The 19,215-nt window shown below is 46.4% G+C and overlaps 1 pseudogene across 1 annotated transcript; it reads right to left on the minus strand.

The window, feature by feature from the left end:
- Positions 1-7,166: 7,166 nt before the first annotated feature.
- On the minus strand, positions 7,167-9,022 carry LOC309641173 (E3 ubiquitin-protein ligase KCMF1-like; annotated as a pseudogene). The gene has a single exon. The product of its transcript is annotated as an E3 ubiquitin-protein ligase KCMF1-like (transcript).
- Between the last annotated feature and the right edge of the window lie 10,193 nt (positions 9,023-19,215).

Genomic DNA, 19,215 nt, shown 5'->3' on the forward strand with positions numbered 1-19,215 from the left:
CTAGGTCACAGCAAACATGAGTTCCTGCAGGAGTGGAGCTGCCGAGGGGTAGCATGGCGAAACCCTGGGAACTTCACTAAGTACCTTTTACTGTGCAGGCTTTGAAGTGTGAAAGATCCCAGAAGGAGGGCTGGCTTGAGCGAGGCCTAGTTGGCACTACCTCTTCCGGGGCCTAGTAGGGTAAAGGAGGAATTGTGCTCTTTGCTCAGCTTGGACCTCACATCGACGTCCTGCTAAACGAAAGAGCCAGGCCGTGTGATCTCCTGGATGGAAGGCTGAGCAGAGTGTTTTTCTGAATGCAGGTAGGGCCCTTGTCCTCACTGAGTCCACGTTACCCAGCACATGAGAGCGGTTCTGACTGTCTTCGTGAGCTGGCCGAATCTGCGGCAACCTACGTTTCCAAAGGAAGAGAGAGAGCAGTGTGCCGCCTTGTGATGTGCATGCAAGAAGTGTTCCGAAGGGCCTACACGGCTGCTTCTTGATCAGCAGGCAGAGAGGAGACGTGGGGGGGGATCCGTGTGGTAGCATGGGAAACGATGAGGAGGCCAGAGTGCTTGGAGTCCTGAAAGCTATCCTCGCGTTCCATTGAAGCACAACAACGTTGGAGACCTCATGGAACCCGAAGCACGCAGAGCTTGCCAGGTGGAATCTTAAGCACTACCCTGAGGCTCAGGGGGGCGTGCGCTTTCCCGGGCGGAACGAGGTCTGCGTGATTATCTGTCCTCCAGCGTGACAAGAATCCGATGTCTAAGGGGAAAGTGCTCGTTTCCTACAGAAAAGTACCTGCGGAGGCTAGAAGCTGGGCAACTTCAGGGTTTGGCAAGCAGCCCCTGAGACACTAGAATCCAAGCTTCCAAAGGGAAAAGGCTGCTTTTGTCGGCAGAGCCACCTTCCTTTGTTAGCACCCAGCATAAGTACCTGCAGTATGGGAGCTACGAAGTGAGACAAAAGGGACCCACTGGGCACCTGAGAAGCTCCCCTCGACACTTGCAAGCAGCCTGTTTCTCTGGGTGAACATACTCGTTTCCTCCCCGGGCGTGCCTGCAGTGAGTACAAGCTGGGCCTTCCTCGGGTTTCGCAAACAGCTCCGAGGCTACAAGGATCCACATTTCCAAAGGGGAAAAGAATGCTTTTCGAAGCAGGGCCACCTATTCTAGTTCACAGTAAACATGAGTCCCTGCAGGAGTGGAGCTTCCGACGGAGAGCATGGCGAAACCCTGGGAACTTCGCTAAGTACCTTTTACTGTGCAGGCTTCCAAGTGTGGCAAGATCCCTGAAGGAGGGCTGGCCTGAGCGAGGCCTAGTTGGCACTACCTCTTCCGGGGCCTAGCAGGGTAAAGGAGGAACTGTGCTCTTTGTTCAGCTTGCACCTCACATCGACGTCCTGCTAAACCAACGAGTCAGGCGGTGTGAGCTCCTGGAAGGAGAGCTGAGCAGTGTGTTTTTCTGAGTGCTGGTAGGGCCCTTGTCCTCACTGAGTCCACGTTACCCAGCACATGAGACCGGCTCTGACTGTCTTCGTGAGCTGGGAGAAGCTGCGGCAACCTAGGTTTCAAAAGGTAGAGAGAGAGCAGTGTGACACCCTGGGCTGTGCATGCAAGAATTGTTCCGAAGGGCCTACACGGCTGCTTGTGGCTAAGCAGACAGAGAGGAGACGTGAGGGGGATCCGTGTGGTAGCATGGGAAACGGTGCGTAGGCCAGAGTGCTTGGAGTCCTGAAAGCTATCCTCGCGTTCCATTGAAGCACAACAACGGTGGAGACCTCATGGAATCCGAGGCACGCAGAGCTTGCCCGGTGGAAACTTAGTCACTACCCTGAGGCTCAGTGTGGCGTTGCGCTTTCCCAGGAGGAACGAGGTCTGCGGGATTAACTTTCCACCAACGTGGCAGGAACCCGGTTTCTCGGGGCAAAGTGCTCGTTTGCTACGAAGCATACCTACGGAGGTTAGAACCTGGGCAACTTCAAGGTTTGGCAAGCAGCCCCTGAGACTCTAGAATCCAAGCTTCCAAAGGGAAAAGGCTGCTTTTGTCGGCAGACCCACCTACTCTTGTTAGCACCCAGCATAAGTACCTGCAGGATGGGAGCTGCGAAGGGAAACAAACGGGACCCACTGGGCACCTGAGAAGCTCCCCTCGACACTTGCAAGCAGCCTGTTTCTCTGGGGGAACATACTCGTTTCCTCCCCGGGCGTGCCTGCAGTGAGTAGAAGCTGGGCCTTCCTAGGGTTTCGCAAACAGCTCCGAGGCTACAAGAATCCACATTTCCAAAGGGGAAAAGACTGCTTTTCGAAGCAGGGCCACCTATCCTAGTTCACAGCAAACATGAGTCCCTGCAGGAGTGGAGCTGCCGAGGGAGAGCATGGCGAAACCCTGGGAACTTCGCTAAGTTCCTTTCACAGTGGAGGCGTCGAAGTGTCGCAAGATCCCTGATGGAGGGCTGGCCTGAGCGAGGCCTAGTTGGCAGTGCCTCTTCCGGGGTCCTAGCAGTGTAAAGTGAGGAATTGTGCTCTTTGCTCTGCTTGGATCTCACATCGACGTCCTTCTTAACCTAATGAGTCAGAAGTTGTGAGCTCCCGGAAGGAACGCTGAGCAGAGTGTTTGTCTCAGTGCAGGTAGGGCCCTTGTCCTCACTGAGTCCAAGTTGCCCAGCACACGATATTGGCTCGGATGGTCTTCTTCAGCTGGGGCAAGCTGTGGCAACCTAGGTTTCCAAGAAGAGAGAGAGTAGTGTGCCGCCTAGGGCTCTGCATGCCAAGAAGTGTTCCGAAAGGCCTACACGGCTGCTTCTTGCTCAGAAACCAGAGAGGAGACGTGGGGGGCCTCCATGTGGTTGCATGGGAAACATTGTGGAGGCCAGAGTGCTTGGAGTCCTGAAAGCTTGCCTCTCGTTCCACTGAAGCACAACAACGGTGGAGACATCATGGAAACCGAGGCACGCAGAGCTTGCCCGGTGGAAACTTAGACACTACCGTGAGGCTCAGGGTGGCCTTGCGCTTTCCCAGGCGGAACGAGGTCTGCGTGCTTATCTCTCCTCTAGCGTGGCAGGAACCCGGTTTCTCAGGGGAAAGTCCTCGTTTTATACACAAGCGTACCTGCGGAGGCTAGAACCTGGGGAACTTCAGGGTTTGGCAATCAGCCCCTGAAACACTAGAATCCAAGCTTCCAAAGAGAAAAGGCTGCTTTTGTCGGCAAAGCCACATACCCGTGTGAGCACACACCGTAAATGTCTGTAGTATGGGAGCTGCGAAGGGAGACACACGGGACACACTGGGCACCTGAGAAGCTCCCCTTGACACTTGCAACCAGCCTGTTTCTCTGGGGGAACATACACATTTCCTCCCCGGGCGTGCCTGCAGTGAGTAGAAGCTGGGCCTTCCTATGATTTCACAACCAGCTCCGAGGCTACAAGAATCCAGATATCCAAAGGGGAAAAGACTGCTTTTCGAAGCAGGGTCACCTATCCTAGTTCACAGCAAACATGAGTCACTGCAGTAGTGGAGCTGCCGAGGGAGAGCATGGCGAAACCCTGGGAACTTCGCTAAGTACCTTTCACAGTGGAGGCGTCGAAGTGTCGCAAGATCCCTGACGGAGGGCTGGCCTGAGCGAGGCCTAGTTGGCAGTGCCTCTTCTGGGGGCATAGCACTGTAAAGTGAGGAATTGTGCTCTTTGCTCAGCTTGGATCTCACATCGACGTCCTGCTTAACCTAGGGAACCGTAAATGTGAGCTCCCGGAAGGAACGCTGAGCAGAGTGTTTGTCTCAGTGCAGGTAGGGCCCTTGTCCTCACTGAGTCCAAGTTGCCCAGCACATGATACTGGCTCGGACTGTCTTCGTGAGCTGGGGCAAGCTGCGGCAACGTAGGTTTCCAAGAAGAGAGAGAGCAGTGTGCCCCCTTGGGCTCTGAATGCCAAGAAGTGTTCCCAAGGGACTACACGGATGCTTGTTGCTCAGCAGGCAGAGAGGAGACGTGGGGGGCCTCCGTATGGTAGCATGGGAAACGGAGCGGAGGACAGAATGCTAGGAGTCCTAAAAGCTATCCTCGCAGTCCACTGAAGCACAACAACGGTGGAGACCTCATGGAAACCAAGGCACGCAAAGCTTGCCCGGTGGAAACTTACACACTTCCCTGAGCCTCAGGGAGGCCTTGCGCTTTCCCAGGTGGAACAAGGTCTGCGTGATTATCTCTCCTCCAGCGTGTCAGGAACCCGGTTTCTCGGGGGAAAGTGCTCGTTTCCTACACAAAAGTACCTGCGGAGGCTAGAAGCTGGGCAAATTCAGGGTTTGGCAAGCAGCCCCTGAGACACTAGAATCCAAGCTTGCAAAGGGAAAAGGCTGCTTTTGTCGGCAGAGCCACCTACCCGTGTGAGCACCAACCGTAAATATCTGCAGTATGGGATTTGCGAAGGGAGATACACGGGACACACTGGGCACCTGAGAAGCTCCCCTCGACACTTGCAAGCAGCCTGTTTCTCTGGGGGAACATACTCGTTTCCTCCCCGGGCGTGCCTGCAGTGAGAAGAAGCTGGCCTTCCTAGGGTTTCACAAACAGCTCTGAGGCTACAAGAATCCAGGTATCCAAAGGGGAAAAGACTGCTTTTCGAAACAGGGCCACCTATCCTAGTTCACAGCAAACATGAGTCCCTGCAGTAGTGGAGCTGCCGAGGGAGAGCATGGCGAAACCCTGGGAACTTCGCTAAGTTCCTTTCACTGTGCCGGCGTCGAATTGTGGCAAGATCCCTGACGGAGGGCTGGCCTGAGCGAGGCCTAGTTGGCAGTGCCTCTTCCGGGGGCCTAGCAGTGTAAAGTGAGGAATTGTGCTCTTTGCTCTGCTTGGATCTCACATCGACGTCCTGCTTAACCTAATGAGCCAGAAGTTGTGAGCTCCCAGAAGGAACGCTGAGCAGAGTGTTTGTCTCAGTGCAGGTAGGGCCCTTGTCCTCAGGTAGCCCAAGTTGCCCAGCACACGATACCGGCTCGGACGGTCTTCATGAGCTGGGGCAAGCTGTGACAGCCTAGCTTTCCAAGAAGAGAGAGAGTAGTGTGCCGCCTTGGGCTCTGCATGCCAAGAAGTGTTCCGAAGGGCCTACACGGCTGCTAGTTGCTCAGCAGGGTGAGAGGAGACGTGGGGATCTCCGTGTTTTTGCATGTGAAACGGTGCGGGGGCCAGAGTGCTTGGAGTCCTGAAAGTTATCCTCGCCTTCTACTGAAGCACAACAACGGTGGAGACCTCATGGAAACCGATGCATGCAGAGCTTCCCGGTGGTAACTTAGACACTACTCTGAGGCTCAGGGTGGCCTTGCGCTTTCCCAGGCAGAACGAGGTCTGCGGGATTATTTCTCCTCCAGCGTGACAGAAGCCATGTTTCTTGGAGGAAAGTGCTCGTTTCGTACTCAAAAGTATCTGCGGAGGCTAGAAGCTGGGCAACTATGTTTATCTGTCTTCACCCACTGTCTATCTTCCCGTCATGGAAGAGAGATGAGAAGAACGAGTTTCCAGGAAGTACTTTAGTCATGGAGATTGATTCATTGCTGCTCAGTGACACTCAAAAAGGGAGAGCAACGTTGAACTTAAGAATGGGTCAAACTGTCCCCAGGGCTGTTTTAAAGCTGTAGAAAGTGAGCTATACATCCAAAAAGCAATTAATTGCTCTTCCCACTGCATAGAAATAGTTGATCTCAACAGTCGGTCTCGTGTTATTTTTCTTGGAAGATATCCAAGTAACTGACAGGACAAAACTGTCTTCCAAACACATGAATTCATACATGACGGTCTTAAGCCTAGGAAAAGGCATCGAGGAGTTCAAGCAGTCGATCGACTCAGGGTTCATGGAGACTGCTGCACACCAAACTTTGCTTATGGGAACACTGGGGCTTACCTTGATGCTAGGGGTCACGTTCTCTTTGCACTTCATCTAGGGTGGGCAGTGACATGAGCTCTGAGCAAGCAGTGAAAACCTCCCCACTACTTATGAGAAAACGCACTTTTATTCAAAGAGGCATTCCCAGAAGTGAATAAAAGATGGTTAATCTCAGACAGCCTTGAAGTCGCCACTTTCTGTCTTTAAAAGGGAAAAATACTGAGTTTTCTAGTCCTCCCAATTACAAAGTAGATCACACAGCATATTTACTTATCTTTTCTTACTAGCTAAAAGAGACACTTGGAACAAAGATTGCCCTTGCACGATGAAACGTTTGGATGCTACGTGTACTGTGAGCAATTAACTGTAGAATCTTCTAAATGCCCTCAATAGGCCTAGATGTCTTTGGATGATCTAAATGCCGAGCAGCGCTCAAAGTAAATCTCTACATTAGTTTTGGCTGAACCTAATGTCTGGTTTCCTCTTCAGTTAGAGAGACGTCCAACATGAGTTCTCAAAATGAATTGGAGACCCGGTGTTTTTACATTGCAGCTCAGGTTTCCTCATTTTGGCACACCCACATTGAAAGAAAGCCTACCAAGAACTGTCTTCCTGATGTTGTTTGAAAACTGAGGAATGCAATCCATTGAATTAAGCAAGCTGCTCCTAGTCCTTCAAACTGAAAAGAAAGGATGGTGCCCAGAGATGTGTTTCCCAGGATGGTGCTAAGAAGGCTTTTGGGCCACAGTGTACTTCCACGGGAAAAGTAAACATGCGAGAGTCCTGAGTGCTGTGAGGAATACTGGAGCTAAAGCAGTCCATTGACTAAGGTTTCCTGGAAACTGTTGCACCCTATCTTTTGTGATGGGAAAATGTGCACCTTACCTCTAAACTAGAGGTCACATTTGGTTGGCACATTAGTTACAGAATGCTGTGGGATGAGCTCCCAGAAAGGAATCGAAAGTACCTGGTTTCTTTAGGGAAAACTCACTGTTCCTCGCATAAATATTTGTAGAGTGACGAATAGATGGGCAGTGTGTGTTAGAGACACCTTGGACGCCAAAACCATGTCACTTTCCAAAGGGGGAAATGCGGGCTTTCCCGACATTCTCCAGTTACCAACTTGATCCCACAGGTCATTTACAGGCACTCGCTTCCTGACTACTGGAGACGTTTGGGAAACACTGGGCCCTTCCATGATGACACGTTTGAGGCTGGGATTTCTGCGTGTGGTGAGTAGCATTATGCATGTAATGACCTATTCAGGCCTAGGAGACTTTGGACTATCCAAATGCCTTGGAGTGTTACCGGTATTTAGGTACTCTTTTTTTTTTTTTTTTTGAGGTAAACTATCCCAGCAGTTTTTATCGATTAATATTCATAAACACACACAGCAGCTTCATTAGATATTTCAATTTTCCTCTTCAGTTTGAATGTGGAGTATTAGGAGAGCCTTTTGCATGTCAAGGTACAGGAAGCAGAGATCACCCTGCACTGCTACCTATATTTTCAAGCTAGAGGTAAAAATTAGTTAAGTGGAAAGGATTTTCATATAGATTTTCGCTCTTCCTTTTGAATGTACACAATAAAACAAGAGTGACAGACCTGAAATTACAATCACAAATCAAACCCAAGATAGTTGTTGTCCACATTCATTGGGAAATACAGCACAGAGGACATGGTCTGTGAATTGGGGTGTCATCAAAGAGGAGGTGGTGGAGGTTCATTTCCTATATTACTTTCTTTTAAATTTAGGTTTTCTAAAGCAACATCTAAAGGCATAATATCTACACAGCCCATAGCACCAAAATCTGCCAATTCGCCCCGTTCATCCTCGTCTGAAGACGAGCTCTCTTCAGGAACTAAAGTTGATCGAAGGCGCTCTTAAATAAAGAGAGTGCGGTCTGTGCACTCACTTTCCATGGACTGGTGCACTGTTTCAGACAATTTAGGATCGTTCAACCTTGTTAGAAGAAACTGGGAATTATGGATAGTTTGCTGACTGCTTTCTGTGTTAGTTGTGTTGTTTGTTTCTGTGGAATGTGTGATTGTAGTGGTGACACTCGTGTTACTACGCCAGGTTGCATTGCGTGCAGTGTCCAGTTGTGGCCGTGCTGCCAGGGCGTGCTGTCATTCTAGATACAGCTGTATCTGCAGTTGTTGTCACTGAGAAGCGGAAGGGCCAGAGGAATTAAGCTGTCCCCCTGCGGAACGTCTCACTCCTGATAACTGGGATCAAAGCTCAGCTAGAGGATCCATGGCTTCCCTATTGCTTGGAGAATGTGAAGTCCGAGAAGAAGAAAGTCTGCCAGTAGAACTGCTATTGGAATGAATGTTTGATCTACGTACACCAGGGCCTCCCAATCCCCAGCCAGGGTGAAACATTCTATGTATATGTCGAAAACCGCTCGATTCATCTAAATCTCTAGGGGCTCTGTGTTCAACTGTAAGACGAGCTGCAGGGTCATCCGTGACATGATTAGGACTGCCTCCAGGTAATGCTGCAAATATTGGGCACATCACTTCTGTTGATGTTTCTGCATGTTCAGAAGTAACATGTGCTTGAAGAGATGTCTCCGTATAGCCAATTTTTCCACAATAGGGACAAGTAAAAACCTGTGGCTGCTCTACAGAGAAAGCTTAGGAACCATAGTACAAATCAACATCTACACTTGCTTGTTAACATGCAGTGCATTGGATGGTCAGTTGTATGCCTTGTTCTTCTTGCACCACTCTCATAACAAAATGCACAAAAATCGTAACCATTGCATATTAAACACTTATAGCTGTGACCTTGAAAATTTCCCTTGAAACATGCATCACAGCTGACACCGTCATGTCGGGACATCCTATTTCAGAGGGTGGCGACGCGGGCCCTACCGAGCTCAGGCTGCAGTGTCCCCCGCGGTGTCCTGGTCCTGCACTCGTGGGACGGCCTTCTTCCACTGGAATCCAGGGCTCGGCCGCGGGGACGGGGTGGGCAGCAGAGCGCTACCGCGCCGGCGGCACCGCGGCGGCGGCGGCTGGAGGAAGCGCGGGCTGGGAATGAGGCCGGGCCTGGACGGGGCCGAGCTCCTCCAGGAGGCGGTCCGACGCCGCGTTTCCCCTGGCGCATGCCTTGACTCGGTCACTCTCGGGCCCGCCGGTTCCAGGTTGTGGCGCCGCGCTCCGTAAATCCCGCTCCTCCCTACACCCGGCCCACCAAACGCCACTCTCCCCGGGCTCCAACGTCCGCCTTCTCCTCCTCTTCTTCCTCCTCCTCCACCTCACTCCCCCGCCTGCTCTGCAGCCCCGCCTGTCGCTGGCCGTGCCGGGTCCAGACGCCTGGTGCCCTGGGCGGGAGGGAGCTGTGGGAGCAGCGCGGAGGCAGCGGGTCGGGGCACGTCATCTGCGCGCACCCACAGGCAGGCAGCGGTCGGGCGCCGGGCGCCGGAGACCGCCCGAAACCGCCCTCGGCCTGGCGGCCGCCCCCTCACTACCACCTCTGTACTGTTTTTCAGGCTTGGCCTAGAGTCGACCTTCCCGCCATGCTACAGGGATGACTGGTATGAGTTCCCAGGATGTACTTTAGTCACAGGGATTGTTTCGGTGGAGTTTAGAGGTCCTCACAAATGGAGAGCCACGTTCAACACACGACTGGCTAGAACTGTGTTCCCGTGACTGGTTTAAGCTGTAGAAAGGTAGCTATGCAAGCAAGAAAGTAATTAATTGCCGTTCCCTCTGCGTAGAAAGAGTTCATCCTAAAGTCTGTTTCGCCTTATGTTGCTTGGAAGACGCACAAGGGGCCCACAGGACACACGTTCTCCCTCGGAAGTGAATTCATATGCCACTGTCTTAAATCTCCGAAAAGGCATAGAGGATTTAAAACACTCGATCCACTCAAGGATCATGGAGACAGCTGCACACCAAACTTTGCTGATGGGAAACACTGGGGTTTATCTTGAGGCTATGGGTCACGTTTACTTCGCAGTATAGGTAAGGTGCGCTATAGGATGAAGTCCTAGGAAGCAGTGGAGATCTCTGGCTTCTTATGAGAAAACTTATTTTTCTTCACAGACTCATTCCTAGAAGTGCAAAAAAGATAGGCAACATCATGCAGCCTTGTGGCCGCTACTATCTAGTTTTCAAATGAGGAAACCAGTGCGCTTCCTATTCTTCCCAATTACAAAATCATCCCACAACACATTTCCCTATCTTTTCTGAGTAGCTAAAATGACCCTTGGGACACACTTCACCCTTCCACGATGCCACTTTTGGACTTGGCGTGTTCTGCGTCTGCTGCATTGCATAATCGTCTGAATGCCCCCGGTAGGCCTAGGTGACATTGGATGTTCCAAATGCGTAGCAATGCTCAGGGTAAATATCTACTGTATTTCGGGATGGTCTTACAGTCTAATCTCTGCATCAAGATGAGAGACGTCTGGCATGAATCCCCAAAATGAATTGGAGGCCCGGTGGTTTTTTGCAGTGCAGCTCCGCTTTCCTCACTTAGGCAGACCCACATGGAAAGAGAGCCTGCCTAGAACCGTCTTCCTGAGGCTGTTTTTTTGATTGTTTTGTTTTTCAAATAGTCACATTAATTTTAATTTTAATTACTTTTTTTGAAGTTTTGAAGTTTTGAATTTTTTTATTTTTTTTATGCAGCAGGATTATATTAGTTATCCAAATTATACATATGAGTGTATATATGTCAATCTCAATCTCCCAATTCATCACACCACCTTCACCCTCGTGCCCCTTTCCCCCCTTTTTGTCCATACTTTTTTTCTCTACATCTGTGTCACTATTTCTCTCCTGAAAACCAGTTCTTCTGTACCATTTTTCTAAGTTCCACATATATGCGTTAATATACGATAATTGTTTTTCTCTTTCTGACTTACTTCACTCTGTATGACAGTCTCTAGATGCATCCACTTGTCTACAAATGACACCATTTCGTTCTTTTTAAGGCTGAGTAATATCCCATTGTACATATGTACCCCATCTTCTTTAACTATTCGTCTGTTGGTGGGCATTTAGGTTGCTTCCATGACCTGGCTATTGTAAGTAGTGATGCAAGGAATATTGGGGTGCATGTGTCTTTTTGAATTATGGTATTCTCAGGGTATATGCCCACTAGTGGTATTGCTGGGTCATATGGTAATTCTATTTTTAGTCTTTTAAGGAAGCTCCATACTGTTCTCCATAGTGGCTGTATCAATTTACATTCCAACCAACAGTGCAAGCGGGTTCCCTTTTCTCCACACCCTCTCCAGCATTTGTTGTTTGTAGATTTTCTGATGATGCCCATTGTAAGTGGTGTGAGGTGATACCTCATTGTAGTTTTGATTTGCTCTTGTCTAATAATTAGTGATGTTGAGCAGCTTTTCATGTACTTATTGGCCATCTGTATGTCTTCTTTCCAAAAATGTGTATTTAGCTCTTCTGCCCATTTTTTGCTGGGGTTGTTTTCTTTTTTTTTTACTATTGAGCTGCATGAGCTTTTTATATGTTTTGGAGATTAATCATTTTTCCTCTGATTCATTTGAAATATTTTCTCCCATTCTGAGGGTTGTCTTTTCGTCTTATTTACGGTTTCCTTTGCTGTGCAAAAGGTTTTATGTTTCATTCGGTCCCATTTGTTTATTTTTGTTTTATTTCCATTACTCTAGGCAGTGGATCAAAAGAGACCTTGCTGTGATTTATGTCAAAGAGTGTTTCTCCTATGTTTTCCTCTAAGACTTTGATATTGCCCAGTCTTACATTTAGGTCTCCAATCCATTTTGAGTTTATTTTTGAGTATGGTGTTATGGAGTATTCTAATTTCCTTCTTTTACATGTAGCTGTCCAGTTTTCCCAGCACCACTTATTGAAGAGACTGTCTTTTCTCTAGTGTATATCCTTGCCTACTTTGTCATAGATTAGTTGACTACAGGTGCGTTTGTTTATCTCTGGTCTTTCTATCGTGTTCCATTAATCTCTATTTCTGTTTTTCTGCCAGTACCATATTGCCTTGATTACTGTAGCTTTGTAGTATAGTCTGAAGTCAGGGAGTCTGATTTCTCCACCTCCGGTTTTTTCCCACAAGTCTGCTTTCTCTATTTGGGGTCTTTTGTGTCACCATACAAATGTTAAGATTTTTTTGTTCTACTTCTGTATAAAATGTCATTGGTAATTTGATAGGGATTGCATTGAATCTTTAGATTACTGTGGGTAGTATACTCATTTTCACAATATTGATTCTTCCAATCCAAAAATATGGTATATCTCTCCATCTGTTGGTATCATCTTTAATTTCTTTCATCAGTGTCTTATAGTTTTCTGCATAGTTGCCTCCCAATGTAGGTTTCTTCCTAGGTAATTTTTTGTTGTTGTTGCAATGGTAAATGGGAGTGTTTCCTTAATTTCTCTTTCAGATATTTCATCAGTAGTATATAGGAATGCAAGAGATTTCTATGCATTAAATTTGTATCCTTCAACTTTACCAGATTTATTGATTAGCTCTAGTAGTTTTCTGGTGGCATCTTTAGGATTCTCTATGTATAGTATCATGTCGTCTGCAAACAGTGACAGTTTTGCTTCTTCTTTTCCAATTTGTACTCCATATATTTCTTTTTCTTCTCTGATGGACGTGGCTGGGACTCCGAAAATTATGTTGAATAATAGTGGTGAGAGTGCACATCCTTGTCTTGTTCCTGATCTGAGAGGAAATTCTTTCAGTTTTACACCTTTGAGAATGATGTTTGCTTTGGGTTTTTCATATACAGCGTTTATGATGTTGAGGTAGTTTTCCACTATGCCCACTCTCTGGAAAGTTTTTTTCATAAATGGGTGTTGAATAGTCAAAAGCTTTTTCTACATCTACTGAGATGATCATATGATGTTTCTTCTTCAAGTTGCTAATTTGGTGTATGACATTGATTGATTTGCATATGTTGAAGAATCCTTGCATCCGTGGGATAAATCCCACTTGATCATGGTGTATAATCCTATTAATGTGTTGTTGGATTCTGTTTGCCAGTATTTGGTTGAGGATTTTTGCATCTATATTCAGGAGTGATATTGGTCTGTAATTTCCTTTTTTTGTAGTGTCTTTGCCTGGTTTTGGTATCAGGGTGATAGTGGCCTCATAGAATGTGTTTGGGAGTCTTCCTTCCTCTGCAAATTTTTGGAAGAGTTTGAGAAGGATTGGTGTTAGGTTTTCTCTAAATGTTTGATAGAAGTCACCTGTGAAGCCATCTGAACCTGGACTTTTGTTTGTTGGAAGTTTTTAAATCACAGTTTCAATTTCATTACTTGTGACTTCTCTGTTCATGTTTTCCGTTTCTTACTGGTTCAGTCTTGGAAGGTGATAGCTTTCTAAGAATTTGTCCATTTCTTCCAGGTTGTCCATTTTATTTGCATAGATTTGCTTGTCGTAGTCTCTTAGGGTGCTGTGTATTTCTGCATTTTCTGTCATAATTTCTCCTTTTTCTTTTTTATTTTTATTGATCTGAGTCCTCTCTCTCTTTTTCTTGATGAGTCTGGTTAATGATATATCAATTTTGTTTATCTTCGCAAAGAAGCAGCTTTTAGTTTTATTGATCTTTGTTATTGCTTCCTTTGTTTCTATTTCTTTTATTTCTGCTCTGATCTTTATGATTTCTTTCCTTTTACTCACTTTGGAATTTGTTCTTCTTTCTCTAGTTCTTTTAGGTGTAAGGTTAGATTGTTTATTGTGATTTTTCTTGTTTCTTGAGGTAGGCTTTTATTGCTATAAACTTCCTCTTAGAATGGCTTTTGCTGCATCCCATGGTTTTAGGATCGTCTTGTTTTCTTTGTCATGTGTCTCTAGGTATTTTTTGATTTCCTCTTTGATTTCTTCAGTGATCTCTTGGTTATTTAGTAACATAGTGTTTAGCCTCCATGTGTTTGTGTTTCTTACGTTTTTTCCCCTGTAATAGATTTCTAATCTCATAGCACTGTGGTCACAAAAGATAATTGATGAGATTTCAATTTTCTTAAATTTACTGAGGTTTAATTTGTGACCCAAGATGTAATCTATCCTAGAGAATGTTCCATGTGCACTTGAGAAGAAAGTGTAATCTGCTGTTTTGGAATGGAGTGTCCTGTAAATATCAATTAAATCTATCTGGTCTATTGTGTCATTTAATGCTCGAGTTTCCTTATTAATTTTCTGTATGGATGATCTGTCCATTGGTGTAAGTGAAGTGTTAAACTCCCCCACTATTATGTGTTACTGTTGATTTCCTCTTTTATATATGTTAGCAGTTGCCTTATGTATTGAAGTGGTCCTATGTTGGGTGCATATATATTTATGACTGTTATATATATATATATGTGGGTTTCCTGACATTCTGCAATTACAAACTTGACCTCACAGCTCATTTACCATCACTCTCTGCCTGACTACTGGAGCCTTTTGTGACCCACTGTGACCTTTTATGTTTACACTTTCGATGCTGAGAGTCCTGCATACAGTGAATAGCATTACCCATATAATGATCCATGCAAGCCTAGTTGTCTTTTTATCTTCCAAATGCTTTGCAGTGTTACCGGTATTTTGGTATGTTTATCTGGCTTCACCCAAGTTCTACCTTAGCGTTATGGAAGAGAGATGACAGGTATGAGTTTCCAGGATGTACTTTATTCATGGGGATTGATTCATTTCAGTTCAGTGGCCCTCAAAAAGGGAGAGCAACGTTGAACTTAAGAATGGGTATAACTGTGTCCCCAGGTCTGTTTTAAAGCTGTGGAAAACGAGCTATGTAAGCAAGAATGCAATTAATTTCTCTTCCCACTTCATAGAAATAGTTGATCTCAACAGTCTGTCTCGTGTTATTTTTCTTGCAAGATATCTAAGGAACTGACAGGACAAAACTTTCTCCCAAAGACGTGAATTCATATATGACGGTTTTAAGCCTGGAAAAAGGCATTGAGGATTTCAAGCAGTCGATCAACTCAGGGTTGATGAAGACTGCTGCACACCAAACGTTGCTTATGGGCAACACGGGGGCTTACATTCAGACTAGGGGTTAAGTTTACTTTGCACTTTAGCTAAGGCGGGCAGTGGCATGAGCTCTGAGCAAGCAGTGAAGACCTCCCTGTTACTTATGAGAAAATGCACTTTTATTCTCAGAGGCATTCCTAGAAGTGAATAAAAGATGGTCAACATCAGAGAGCCTTGAAGTCGCCACTATCTATCTTTAAAAAGGGAAAAATACTGACTTTCCTAGTCTTCCCAATTACAAAGTGGATCACACAGCACATTTACCTATCTTTTCTGACTAGCTGAAAGAGACCCTTGGAACACATTTTGCACTTCCATGATGAAATTTTACGACACAGCATGTTCTGCATGTGTTGAATTGCATAATCTTCTGAATGCCCTCGGTAGGCCTAAGGGAATTTGATGTTCCATATGACTAGCAATGCTCCAGGTAAATGTCTACTTTATTTCTGGTGGGACCTAAATTCTAGGTTCTGCTTCAATTAGAGAGACGTTGGACATGAGTCCCCCAAAAGAATTGGCGGCCCCGTGGTTTTTGCGGTGCAGCTCTTGTTTCCACACTTTGGCAGACCTGCATTGAAAGGAAGCCTGCCTAGAACCGTCTTCCTGAGGTTGTTTGAAAGCTGTGGAACCCTAGCCATCCAATGAGGAAGCCAGTTCTGGCCCTTCAAATTGCATAGAAACGTTTGTTCCCAGTGCTGTGTTTCCCATGATGGTGCTCAAAAGGCTTTTGCTACACATCATACTTCCATGGAAAGAAGTGCACACGTGAGAGTTATGAGCACTGTGAGGCATACCTGAGGTAAAGCATTCCATTGACTAAGGTTTTTGGGGAAGTGCTGCACCCAATGTTTAGAGATGGGAAAATATACACCTTAACTCAGGACAAGAGGTCACATTTGTTGACACTTGAGCTACAGAATTCTTTGGGATCAACAGCCAGAAAGGAATCGAAAGCACCTGATTTCTATCGGAAAAACTCACTGTTCCTCAAAGAACCATTTGTGGAGTGAAGAGTGGATGGATAGTGTGTTTTACAGGCAGCTTGAAAGCCCAAACCATGTCACTTTCCAAAGGGGAAATGCCGGATTCCCGACATTCTCCAATTACCGTCTTGAACGAACAGCCCATTTACTGTCACACTGTGCCTGATTACTGGAGCCTTTTGGGACACACTGGGCCCTTTCATGAAGACACTTAGGATGTCAGGAGTTTTGTATGTGGTGAATAGCATTACCCATTTAAAGACCTAATCAGGTATAGTTGACTTTGAATCGTCCAAATGATCGCAATGTTAGTGGTATTTCGGTACATTTTTTAGGCTGGGCCAAAAGTCTACCTACCTGTTGTGGTAGCGAGATGACAGGTATGAGTTCCAGGAGGTACGCTAGTCACAGGGAATGTTTCACTTCAGCTTAGTGGCCCACAAAAAAGGAGAACCACGTTGTACATAAGACTGGCTAGTGCTGTGTCACCGGGGTTGTTCAAGATGTAGAAACGTAGCTATGCCAGTAAGAAAGAAATTCATTACCTTTCCCTCTGCATAGAAATAGTTGATCCCAAAAGTCTGTTTCATGTTATGTTGCATGGAAGACACACAAAGGACTCACAGGACACACGTTCTCCCTCAGAATTGAATTCATACCCAACTGTCATAAGCCTATGAAATGGCATAGAAGAGTTAAAGCACTCGATCAAATCAGGGTTCATGGAGGTGGCTGCGTATCAAACTGTGCAGATGGGAAACACTGGGGCTTACCTTGAGGCTAGGGGTCACGTTTACTTTGCACTTTAGGTAGGGTGGGCCGTGGGATAGGCTACCAGCTACCAGTGGAGACCTCCAGGCTTCTTACGAGAAAACTCAACATTTTTCATCTAGGCATTCCTAGAAGTGAATAAAAGATGGGTAACATCAGTGTTTTTCAGGCAGCCTTGAGTCCTCCACTATCTAGCTTTCAAATTGGGATAATACCACTTTTCCGAGTCTTCCCAATTACAAAGTGAGTCACACAGCACATTTACTTATCCTTTCTGACTAGCTAAAATATACCCTTGCAATACACTTCATACTTCCATGATGAAATTTTACGATGCAGGATTTTCTGCGTGTGGTGAATTGCATAATCGGCTGAATGCCCTCGGTGGGCCTAGGTGACTTTGGAGGTTCCATATGCCTACCACTGCTCAAGGTAAATGTCTACCTTATTTTGGGTGGGACCTAAAATCTAGTTTCTGCTTCAATTAGAGAGACGTCAGGCATGAGCCCCCCAAAAGAATTGGAAGCCCGGTGGTTTTCTGCAGTGCAGCTCAGGTTTCCTCACTTTGGCAGACCCGCATTGAAAGAAAGTCTGTCTAGAACCGTCTTCCTGAGGTTGTTCGAAAGCTGGGGAACGCTAGCCATCCAGTGAAAAATGCCAGTCCTGGCCCTTCAAACTGCATAGAAAGTCTTGTTCGTAGAGCTGTGTTTCCCATGATGGTGCTCAGAAGGGTTTTGTTACACAGTGTACTTCCATGGAAAGAAGTGCACACGTGAGAGGCCTGAGCGCTGTGAGGCATACTAGAGCTAGAGAATTCCTTTGACTAAAGCTTCCTGGAAACTGCTGCACTCTATCTTTAGTGATGGGGAAATGTGCACCTTACCTGGAGACTAAAGGTCACATTTAGTTGTCACTTTAGCTATTGAAGACTGTGTAATGAGCACCAAGTAATGAATCGAAAACACCTGGTTTCTATAGGGAACACTCACTGTTCATCACAGAAGTTTTTGTGGAGTGAAGAGTCGATGGGCAGTGTGTTTTACTGGCAGCTTGGAAGCCAAGACCATGTCGCTTTCCAAATGGGGAAATGCGGGATTCCCGACATACTCCAATTACCAACTTGACCCCACCGCACATTGATCTTCATCTCTACCTGACTACTGGAGCCTTTTGAGACACACTGGGCCCTTCCATGATGACACTTTGGACACCGGGAGTATTTTAGACAGTGAATAGCATTACCCATTTAATGACCTAGTCAGGCCTAGGTGACTTTGGATCCTCCAAATGCCTCTCAGTTACCGGTATTTCGGTAAATATTTTCAGGCTTGGCCAAAAGTATACCTTTGTGTCATGGTAGAGAGACAACAGGTTTAACTTCCCAGGATGTACTTTAGTCACAGGGATTGTTTCAGAGAACCTCAGAGGCCCTCACAAAGGGAGAGCCACATTGACTATAAGACTGGCTAGAAATATGTCCCCCAGGCGGTTTTAAAGCTGTAGAAAGAGAGATATGCAGTAAGAAAGCACTTCATTGCCCTACCCTGTGCCTAGAAAGACTTGATGCCAACAGTCTGTTTCACGTTATGTTGCTTGGAAGACACTCAAGAGAATCACAGGACACACGTTCTCCCTTGGAAATGTCTTAAGCGAAGGAAAAGAAATCTAGGATTTAAGCACTCGATCGACTCAGGGTTCATGGAGATGACTGCACACTAAAATTTGCTGATGGGAAACACTAGGGCTTACCTGGATGCTAGGCTTCTCGTTTAATTCTCATATTAGGCAGGATGGGGCCGTGGGATGAGCTCCTAGCAAGCAGTAGAGACCTTCGGCTCCGTACGTGAAAACTTAGTTTGCTTCACTGATGCATTCCAAGAACTGAATAAATGACGGGCAACATCAATGTTTTTTAGGCAGCCTAGAGACCTCGTCTTACTAGCTTTCAAATGGGGAAAATGCTGCCTTTCCGAGTCTTCCCAGTTACAGAGAGGGTCACACAGCACATTTACCTATCTTTTCTGACTAGCTAAAAGATACCCTAAGAACACACCTTGCTCTTCCATGCTGAAACTTTACCACGCAGCACGTTCTGCATGTGGTGAATTGCATAATCGGCTGAATGCCCTCAGTAGGCCTAGGTGACTTTGGATGTTCCACAGGCCTAGCAATGCTCAGAGTAAATGTGTTCTTTATTTCGAGTGGGACCTAAAGTCTAGTTTCTGCTTCAATTAGAGAGATGTCGGGCATGACCCCCCAAAAGAATTGGAGGCCCGGTGGTTTTCTGCAGTGCTGTTCAAGTTTCCTTACTTTGGAAGACCTGCAATTGAAAGACATCCTGTCTAGAACCGTCTTCCTGAGGTTGTTTGAAAGCTGGGGAATGCTAGCCATCCAAAGAAAAATGCCGGTCCTGGCCCTTCAAACTGGATAGAAAAGTTTGTTCGCAGAGCTGTGTTTCCCATGATGGTGCTGAGAAGGATTTTGGTATACAGTGTACTTCCATGGAAAGAAATGCACACGTGAAGGTCCTGGGCACTGTGAGGCATACTAGAGCTAAAGCATTCCATTGACTAAGGCTTCCGAGAAACTGCTGCACCCTATCTTTAGTTATG

This window comes from Balaenoptera physalus (genome assembly GCF_965194825.1).
Source record: "Balaenoptera physalus genome assembly, chromosome: 13".
NCBI lineage: Eukaryota > Metazoa > Chordata > Mammalia > Artiodactyla > Balaenopteridae > Balaenoptera > Balaenoptera physalus.